Raw genomic sequence first — 11,060 nt, forward strand, 5'->3', positions numbered from 1 at the left:
ACAACTATGCATGCAGCTTGAGCTTTTACATATGTTAATGAATCCTCGTGAATCTCATTAATATGTATGACTTTATAGTATATAATCTTTAGAAGTTTACTGAATCACTGGAGCACTCGTGGTGGATCAATCCCCAGTGCTGCCCAGCGCTGTAATAAAGGATGCCTGCTTAATAGTGACTTTGTTACTATTGAGTTTTATTTCGGGAACTTTCTGGATACTCCGCTTCCTCTTACGGGGAGGTTCGGACTTTGAAAGATAGTATCCGCGAATTTTTGTATCAGTTTGGCGACCCAGATGGGACCATCTCTGTCTGGCTGCAGGACCCCCTGAGTCGGAGACTCCCTTGGCCGGCCCCGGAGAATTCTCTGGAGGGACTCCCCGATTCGGCGGATCCGTGCGGGGGCAGACAAGGACCTCTGGTAAGAATAAGACATTCTTTTTGGTTTTGGGGACCGGTCATTTGAAGCTACCCATCAGTCGCAGTTCGTGAGAACCCCGCAGGGTAGCATACAATTGCATGTACGATTTGTATTAATCACTTGGTTACTACGTTGCATGGTTGTATTGATCAATTGATTGGTATGGTCGTTTGTTTGTGCATTTGTATTTGATTTTGGTTTACATATGCGTATGTGATATACGCTATATGTTTGGTATACGCGTATTTGCAAGTTTCTGACCAGCTTATGCTGGCATTTGTTATCAGTGGGAGGTAGTAGTGGTTATTGTGTCTGTGCTGTAATTGTTAATTGTGTGTGGTGTTTATACCCTAGCCTTTGTCTTTGTCTTTGTCTTTGGGTAGTATAAGTTTAAGAATGGGGAACCAACAGGGTGGAGTTCTGAAAAAGAGCCCTTTGGGCTGCATTTTGGCCCACTGGAAAGATATCGGGGAACACCTGGAGGTAGTGTGGATCGTAAAACCTTGATAAAATATTGTAATCAGTGGTGGCCTTTATATAAGCTAGATGAAGGAGAAAAATGGCCTTTTAATGGAACTTTAAAGTATAATACTTTGTTACAACTCATTTTATTTCTACGCCGTGAAGGAAAATGGGATGAAGTGGGTTATGCCGATATGTTTTTCACCCTGCGAAATCACCCTGAATGGCAGAAAGAATGTGGAATCAATCTAACACCCCAGGACCCTATGGTTCTGGCGATAGAAAAAGAGAAAAATAAGCAAAAGACAAAATTAAAGAGGTGTTGTTCGGCGTGTAGCATTGGACAGAGATGTTTAAAAGTTGGCTCACAGAATGAAAGGCTGGAGGATTATTTGCCTCTGCCAGAGAAAGAAGGTGATAGGGAAGGAGATGCTGGTGCAGTCGGGGTTAAAGAATCGGAGGCAGGAGTCAGGGAAGAAACTGATATCGGATTTTCTCCCATCACTGCCAGAACTCGGAGTAAAATGGGACCTATTATATAGGCCCCTCTAAGGCAGGCGATGGGAGTGGGAGGACCTGTTAGAATCAAAGTGCCTTTTACTTTAGCAGACTTGGACGGCTGGCGAATTACTGCAGGGAATTATCGGGACGATCCTGAAAAGGTTGCTAAAGGATTTGAATTGATTGTGAAAACTCAGGACCCTGATTGGGAGGATGTGGATGCAATGTTGGATGTGGTGTTTAGTGAGTCGGAGAAGCAGATGGTTGTGAGAGCAGCCAGAGCCCAGGTACAGGCTCTGGTTTTGGCTGGAACCCTGCCAGGAACGGTGGATAATCATGTTCCAGTTACCAATCCTGGCTGGGACCCCAACCAAACAGGAGCCAGGGAATTATTAGTGAGGTACAGGGAATGGATTGCTTATGGAATAAGAAATGCTGTCCCAAAACCAGTAAATTGGTCTAAATTGTACGAAATAAAACAAGATAAAAAGGAATCTCCTACTGATTTTTTGAATCGGTTAAAAGAAGGAATGCAGAAATATACTCCTTTAGACCCTACCTCCCAGGAGGGGAAGGGTCAGTTGATATTCCTGTTTTTGGGACAGTCGGCGGATGATATCAGGAGAAAGTTACAGAAAGTGCAAGGAACAGATGCAAGAGATTTAGAAAAATTGCTGGAGACTGCTTGGCAAGTGTATCGGAACAGAGACAGTCAGAAGGAGAGAATGATGGGCAGAACAATTGCTAATGCTACAGTGGCTGCCTTGCGCACCACAGGGGGTCAGATAAACAACACTAATGAGGGGAGAGGAGTTGTAAGAAGTGGTGTAAGTGCCCCACCCAGAAGAAATCAACCCCTCTTGAGAGATCAATGCTCTTATTGTAAGCAAATGGGGCATTGGAAGAAGGACTGCCCAAGATTGAGCAAACCGGTGACAGTTGCCAGCACGGAAGAAAGTTGATGGAGACCAGGGGAATCTTCCCTAGCGGAACCCTTGGTAAAAATACAGCTAGGGAAAGAAGAAAAACCTGTAGAATTTCTAGTAGATACAGATGCCACATTTTCAGTATTAAATCAGGAGTTACTGCCCATAAGTAAACAAAATGTTAATATTGTGGGAGCAACCGGACAGGTCGAGAAAGCTTTCTTTTTGAAACCCTTGAAATTCAAAATTGGGAAAAGTGTAGGGATTCACAAATTTCTCTACCTGCCTGAAGCTCCTAGACCACTTTTGGGAAGAGACTTATTAGAACAATTGAATGCTGAAATAAAATTTAATGAAGGGGAAATTGAATTTAAAATACCAGAAGAAAACCACATTGAAATTTTAAGTTTGACCCTCACTGAACCACAGGTTAGGGGACAGGAAATTATACAGGAAATAAAAGACCAGGTATATCCAGGAGTATGGGCATCAGGAATCCCTGGAAAGGCCAAAAATGCAGAATTGGTTGTTGTTAAACTCAAAGTGGGGGCACAGCCTGTCAAAGTAAGGCAATATCCCCTGAAATTAGAGGACAGGCGAGGAGTGAAAAGTATTATAGAGGAATTCATAAGATTTGGATTATTGATTGAATGCTCTTCAGAGTATAACACTCGTATTTTGCCTATCAAAAAGCCTGATGGCAAAACATATCGATTGGTACAAGACCTGCGGGCAATAAATAAGATAGTTGAAGATCTATATCCGGTAGTGGCAAACCCATACACCTTACTAACTAATTTAAAAGAAACTTATGAATGGTTCACAGTATTAGATCTGAAAGATGCATTCTTTTGCCTCACCTTGGCCCCTGAAAGCCGCAATTTATTTGCCTTTGAATGGGAAAACCCTGACTCGGGACGAAAAACCCAACTAACCTGGACAGTGTTACCTCAAGGATTTAAAAACAGCCCCACGATCTTTGGAAATCAATTAGCTAAAGAATTAGAGGCCTGGGAAAGACCTCCAGGAAATGGTACTCTTTTACAGTATGTAGATGATATTTTGATAGCCACAGAAAAGGATGAAGAATGTAAAGAATGGACTGTGAGTTTGCTAAACTTTCTTGGACTAAGTGGCTACCGAGTCTCATTACAGAAAGCCCAGATCTTGAAGAAAGAAGTAATATACTTGGGATTCGTGATTTCTAAGGGACAGAGACAGCTCGGGAATGACTGGAAAGAAGCCATTTGCAGGACTCCAGAACCAACCACGGTAAAAGAACTTCGAACCTTTCTGGGAATGACAGGTTGGTGCCGATTATGGATCTATAATTATGGACTTCTGGTTAAACCTTTGTATGAACTGTTGAAAAATAGCTTGACACAATTAATATGGACAGATGAAGCCAGGCGGGCATTCAAAGAACTGAAATTGGAACTAATGAGGGCTCCAGCTTTGGGCCTGCCCGATGTAACTAAGCCCTTTTGGCTGTTCTCGTATGAAAGACAAGGAGTGGCTTTGGGAATTTTGGCCCAGAAATTGGGTCCTTATAAACGAGCTGTTGCATACTTCTCCAAACAATTGGATGAAGTAAGCAAAGGATGGCCAGGATGCCTTCGGGCAGTAGCTGCCGTGGTCTTGATTATCCAAGAAGCCCGAAAATTCGCATTGGGACAGAAGATGATTGTGCACACTTCCCACACTGTAACCTCCGTTTTAGAACAAAAAGGGGGACACTGGCTCTCGCCATCAAGATTCTTGAAATATCAATCAGTTTTGATGGAACAGGATGATATAGAAATTGTCACATCCACTATTATCAATCCTGCTTCCTTTTTAACTGATAAACAGGAAATGGAGACTGTCGTGCATGACTGCATAGAAACCATTGAGACTGTGTATGCAAGTAGGCCCGACTTGAAGGAGGAGCCGCTGGAGGAGGCTGACCACACTTGGTATATTGATGGGAGCAGTTTTGTAAGGAATGGAGTTCGAATGGCAGGATATGCGGTGACCACCACAGACCAAGTAGTGGAAGCAAAGTCACTCCCTAAGGGCACATCTGCACAACGGGCCGAAATAATCGCTTTAGTAAGAGCATTAGAGCTTGCTGAAGGTTTGCGAGTAAATATCTGGACAGACTCAAAATATGCCTTTGGTGTAGTTCATGCCCATGGGGCAATTTGGAAAGAGCGAGGACTTTTAACCGCTCAAGGGAAAGACATAAAACATGCTGATATAATTTTGCGACTTCTAGATGCTGTACAACTTCCGTCGGCAGTAGCAATTATGCACTGCAAAGGACATCAGAAAGGTAACACTGACAGGGAAGTGGGAAATAAATTAGCTGATCATGAGGCAAGGCAAGCTGCGGAACAAGGTGAGGTATTAGGCATAATTCCTGAAAAATCTTTGCCACTACCTGAGATAGTTGAATATGATAAAAAGGATCAGAAGTTAATTACTGATTTAAAGGCTGAAATTGGCCCGACAGGATGGGCAATGTTAAAAGATAACAAAATAGTAGTTCCCTTCAGAATATTATGGAAATTAATAAAAACAGAACATGATAAAACTCATTGGGGAACTGAAGCTTTGTACAATTCCCTCACCAAGCAGATGATAGCTAGAAATTTGTTTCAAACTATAAAAACTATAGTTGATAGATGCGAAATATGCTTAAAGAATAACCCAAAGGTAGAGAATCGGGTGAAATTTGGAAGTATTGGTAAAGGGAATGTTCCAGGCCAGAACTGGCAGATAGACTTCACGGAACTCCCTAGAAAAGGGGGGTACAGATATCTATTAGTATTAACTGATAGCTTTTCCGGATGGCCTGAAGCTTTCCCCTGCAGAACAAATAAAGCCCGAGAAGTAACAAAAGCCTTATTGAGAGAAATTGTTCCCAGATTCGGCGTGCCAGAAGTGATCTCCTCTGATAGGGGACCACACTTTGTGGCACAAGTAGTTCAACAAGTTAGTAAATTTTTAGAAATTAATTGGAAATTACACACAACTTATCGCCCGCAAGCAAGTGGGCAAGTAGAAAAGATGAATCATTTAATAAAGACACAATTGAGCAAAATCTGCCAGGAGATGAATTTAAGGTGGGATCAAGCCCTCCCTATTGCGTTACTAAGGCTCCGAGTCAAGCCAAGAACTAAGGAAAAACTGAGTCCTTTTGAAATTCTATATGGGAGACCCTTTCAGACTATATATCAAGGACAAGATCCCACCCAGGTGATCCTCTCGAAGAGAAGTGGAGCGGCCCTTTTCAAGTTCTGCCTACGACTTACACTGCGGTCAAGCTTGAGAAGCACGCTGCTTGGATCCACTATTCCAGAATTAAAAAGGCACCTGAAGGACCATGGAAGTCCCAACCCGTAGGACCCACGTCTATAAGGCTGACCCGAAACTAACATTAATATTGCTATGTTGTTGTCTTGAATTAATAAGTACATTTACTCCCAGTTGGCCCCTGAAGAAAAGAAGCGAATCTGTTGATAGTCTCTGGTGGATTTGGGGAAATAACACCAATACGTTAGTTCAGTTTGCTGAAAACTGCTCTTTGTGGGAACCCTATACTAGGAGTGATAAATTGACGGGATGGCATGGAATGACCTTTGTATTATGTTCAAATTTGACAAATGTCACTGTGATAACGAATGTTGCCTTAAAATGTTGTGCAATCAAAGGGATAGGGCCTCCACTGCAGATGAAGAAGTGCTTTCTTCAAAATAACACCCCCCTAAAGGAGACACATACTTGGAAAACTGGTAACTGGGATACACTAATGTGTACAAATGGAAGCATTAATAGAACTGCTGGGGTGGCAGTCTCCTTAACATTGTTGAATCCACGACCTGCAGTGAATCAGGACCAATTAATTAGATTACCATCCACTTGTAAGAATGTGGCAAAGATAAGGCAAAAGCATATGTTGTTCTTTAACATATCTTTTCCAGCCACCCCTCCCTGCAAAGTAAAACGAGCTTGGTATGATACTTTACTCGGAGATGCAGGAACTGGGTTAGGACTACTAAATTCAGTAGATTTGGAAACTTTAAGGAGTAAAGTTGGAACCGCAGGATTCGATGTAGCTCAAGCAATCAAGATTTAGGCTGAATGGATGCCAACCACCTTTAATCCTCAGATACAGAATTTAGAATATGATAAAGAGTCCTTATATCTCTTTAATAAGAGTATAATTACCCAGATACAATCACTTAAAAATTTGACAAAATTTGTGGACTGGACTGTCTGTACTCTACAAGTCATGTGGCAATTAGAACAAAAGAATAAGGTGCAGTCCTACTTGATGAGTAATAATGAGTTTATGTGGAGAAAATTATTTGGACAATGGGTTTTACCTAGACACTGGATAAAAGCCTATTCACAATTTGTGCAGTGTTATGATAGATGGTGTGCAGGAAAATTAGTATACTATAATATAACTGACCCCTAAGTAATGTGTAAATATTTAATTCTGCCAACCCTCTTTTTGAATCAAGGGAACCCAGAATATTGGTTACCAGAATTCCAAGGGAAGTATATTGGGAACAATAACAAAACATACGATTTAGATCTTTGTGAAACCACCTCTGATGGAATCTTGCGTGGACAACAATCTCGAATATATGAACCCTGCTTATTAGAACACTCTGTTAACAATTGTAAATGGACGATCTTGTCTCCTAATGTGTTCGAAATGTTTGTAGAAGTTAATGCCAGATATGTGTGCTTAGTAACTAACAATCGATCAGTAGTTGAACAATACAATGTAACTACCCCATTCATAATATGTCTCAAGAACATAACCCATTTAACTTGGCATGGACAAACCTATTCATTTTTTGCATATACAGAAGAACAAGTAGCAATGTTTTGGCATTATGAGAGCTTAAATTTAAGTCATGCAAGTTTATCTCTGAAGAAATTAAATGAAATCTTGAATCAATCACAGAAACTTCAAGAACATTTAGGAAAACGAAACAAAACATTAGCTGAATCTATTATTAAAACAATAATAACTGGAGACAAGCTTGTCGGACTGTCGAGTCAAATTGAATCTGATACTGCCCACCATTGGTGGGATATCTTTTCAGGGTACTCACCCTCTGCAGAGAAAACTTTGAATATTTTAGTTCACCCGCTTTTGATATTGTTAGCATTTGTTATTATACTAAGTGTCGTCAATTACTGTTTGTGGTATAAGCTAAAGAAATTGGCAATAAGAGTTTGGGCTTTACCTAAGATAATGAAATATGAAAATTTAGAACCTTTGTAAAGGAATTTACAAAGCTTAAAGAAAAGGGGGGAATGAAAGAACTAAACCCCTGACAGTCCTTGACTTAGTCCTTATTGTAAGCATCCTTGTTCTCTTGTGGTTTCCTCCCTTGCAAAGATAGTTTCAGGGTTTTGAAGAATGCAACTTGGTGCCAGACAGGATTAAAAAGATAGTGAATAAGCTCGTAAATTCATTGATAACAGAGACTCAGGACATCAGTGCCGAGATAAGCACTCGAGGAACTAGTTTAAATCAACCCCTTGTGACAGTCCAAGGCTAAAGGACCGAGGAGCTCATTCAATGACTATATATGGGCAAAGGAAACCCAAAGTTCAGCCAGCGGATAGGTGAGGAAGACCATCAGAGACCACTGGAGGACTCCCAAAGACCACTAAAAGGACAACTATGCATGCAGCTTGAGCTTTTACATATGTTAATGAATCCTCGTGAATCTCATTAATATGTATGACTTTATAGTATATAATCTTTAGAAGTTTACTGAATCACTGGAGCACTCGTGGTGGATCAATCCCCAGTGCTGCCCAGCGCTGTAATAAAGGATGCCTGCTTAATAGTGACTTTGTTACTATTGAGTTTTATTTCGGGAACTTTCTGGATACTCCGCTTCCTCTTACGGGGAGGTTCGGACTTTGAAAGATAGTATCCGCGAATTTTTGTATCAGTATCTTTCTCAGAGCTGTATGTACTGGCGTTTTCTCATCATAGCCCTTTCGGCTGACTCCTCTTTAATTCTCACCCAATTATCTTTATTAAATATGTCTGCGGGACTCCGTATGAGCCCCCACGTAATCATCCATTGGATGGCCTTTGAGGTAGGCGCCTTCGAAATCGAAGTTCCATATTCCTTCCCCAATCCCTTCAGTACCTTTACGACTGATTCCATGGCGCGCCCGCCGTCCTGCGGCTCCCCGTCCCACCCCTGCGTGCCCCAAGCTATCTTTTCCCCCCGGCGAACTTGCCATGCCGCCCCGCCGATCACGTCGGGGTCCCCACTTGTTGCTGTACGCTTCTATGGGAGAACTTATCTTGGGCCGCATATCTCCGGGACACAGGGCTCTACCCACCCTGGGGACAGTGATGCACAGACATCAATATGATGGATACAAAATGTCCGTTTATTTAGCTGCGTCACACGCTTATATAGCTCTTGAGCTTCCTGTTCCTGCCACTCCTATGGGGAGGAGTCTACCTTTCCGTCACAGCCCGTGATCTTCCGGTCGCCGATCCCTGTCTATTCCCCTACAATGTACAAAAAACATTTTCACACACGAGACATTTTATACAGTGCTGCTTATTCAGCCAAAGAGCATTTAGCTTGACTGTTCCTGTTGGGAAAAAAAATTAATTCGTTGGCATTTAGAAAGTCTAAAGGTGCAGATAGGTATCTACAATTTGCAGAAGCAACCAAGTTCTAACTAACTTCAATTAACTGAAAATCCAGTTTAAAGGAAAATCCCATTTTATCGTCCACTATGTTGATCACTGCCTGGAAAATTTGGGTGCATCTCAGCCCAGAATCTGCTGGGGAGTGGGGAAGAAAGAGGCTACAGGAACTTTGCAGGCACTAGTAGCCTACTGCTCAGCACTGTCTTCCAGAACGCTTTGGTTTCCAGGAAGCCATATTGGGCTTATTTCAACTGCTACACATAAATACCAAGCCACCAGAGAAAAGGTCACAGGATATAGTCTTCCCTGTTGCTTAACGGAACACAGCCCTCCATTACTACACAAAAATGATTCCAGTCTAAGACACTTCCAGATATTAACTGAGCACCAATAGGTACCCAGACACAGGCAGCTAAGGGAGATCCTTACTTTTTCTGCACACGGATTTCATTCTCAATAAGCACTGCTGGAGTACAGTCAGCATTAACACTCCGGAGGGTTTGGGGAGACTTTGTCCCCCATTTAGCTGTCTGAAATCTTCAGATCATTTTGTAGACCAAGAGGCAGTCTTCTAGCATTAAGAGACTACAGATCAGTTCCTTACTACAGTCTGCTGAGAACAGAGGCAGGCCTGCCAAGTACTATGCCAAAATGTTAAATGTCAGAAGTTAATTACATCACGGATATATACTGCAAGAGAAACTGTAAACCCAGAAGGTATTGCCTATCAACCTTGCTAAAAAAAATCATCTGAGACTTTGTATGGAGTACTTGACTACTGTACTTGTAACAAGTAAGCGTAATACCTTACAAAAAGAATTACACAAAAGAACAAGACAGATCTATGTACATATACTACATCAAGTGTCCTAAACAACTCCACAGCTCAAGAGAAAAAAGCAAAGACAGAGAGCTAAAATATTAATGATTTTTAGATTTCAAAACAAATCCAAAATGCAAATCACGAGTGGGCTTTTCAAAGGTTTACAATCTTAGCCCCTTCAGTATGAAATTGTCCTTAAAAATTAACACAGCACTACTACTCTTCAGCAAGGAAAACCCCAACAATTCTCTCCTCCTTTTTTAACCGTAACATTCAATTTTGAGGTTTCAGACAATTTTACATGTCAACAACATTTAAGTCAGAACATTTCCAAGCACTTCACCTGCATTATGCAATGTTTGTTCTTCCTAACGATTTACAAATCTAAGAGACATTTTACTGAAGCTGATTTAAAATACCCCCAAAAAACCAAGAAGATGCACGCTTCCAGGGTTGCGCAGTGATGAACTGTCAACAGGTTTCAGTCCCGGTCATTTATTTGTTGGAGCCCTAGCAGGTGAGTGTCCACTTTGTTGCTGGGCTCTGGCAAGGTTGCCACTTACATGGCAAAGTAAGCACAGAGGCCCAGCGTTGGTGTGGTTGTGAAAGGGCTGCCAAGGGATTGATGTCATGGAAAAAGCCAAATGGCTTGGGAAATCTCATTATTTTATGTCATTTTTCTTACCTTGGCATATCCAATCTCCCTCTGAGATGATAGAAGTGGTTCATCCTGCAATTCAGCTGCCCTTGTCTTGGGACGCATGTCCATCTGTGAGAGGTTTCTCAGCCCTGCTCTTTGCCAGTAGCTGTCATGTCCTGTCTTGCCCTGTCCACCAGCTGCCCTTGTGGCAGCTGCTGTGGACAGCTCATGTGGGTGGCGGACAAGCTGATTTACTGTGCAAATAAAGGGGATGAGAGGTTGCCTGTCTGGATGTGTACAGGTCTTCCCTACTGCCCTCAGGTATAAGGCAGTGCCACCCACCACCAGCCAGGGACTTGCCCTGCACGCTCAGCTTGTGTACAGACAGCTGTGCTCAAAATGCCTCAGGGCTCCTCACATCTCCTGAAAACCTCCCATGTGGCTCCCATCAGCCACCAAGTAGCCCCTGGTCACAGGGTTTGGCCACACCTGTGCCATTCACAGCTTTCTTCATCTGCCAACAGGAAGGAGTGAGGGCAGGAGGAAGAGCAGGAAGAAGGGGAGGGACAGAAGGAAGGAAAAGAGGGAGGGA

The sequence above is a fragment of the Phalacrocorax aristotelis genome, chromosome 3 (genome assembly GCF_949628215.1).
Source record: "Phalacrocorax aristotelis chromosome 3, bGulAri2.1, whole genome shotgun sequence".
Taxonomy (NCBI): Eukaryota; Metazoa; Chordata; class Aves; order Suliformes; family Phalacrocoracidae; genus Phalacrocorax; species Phalacrocorax aristotelis.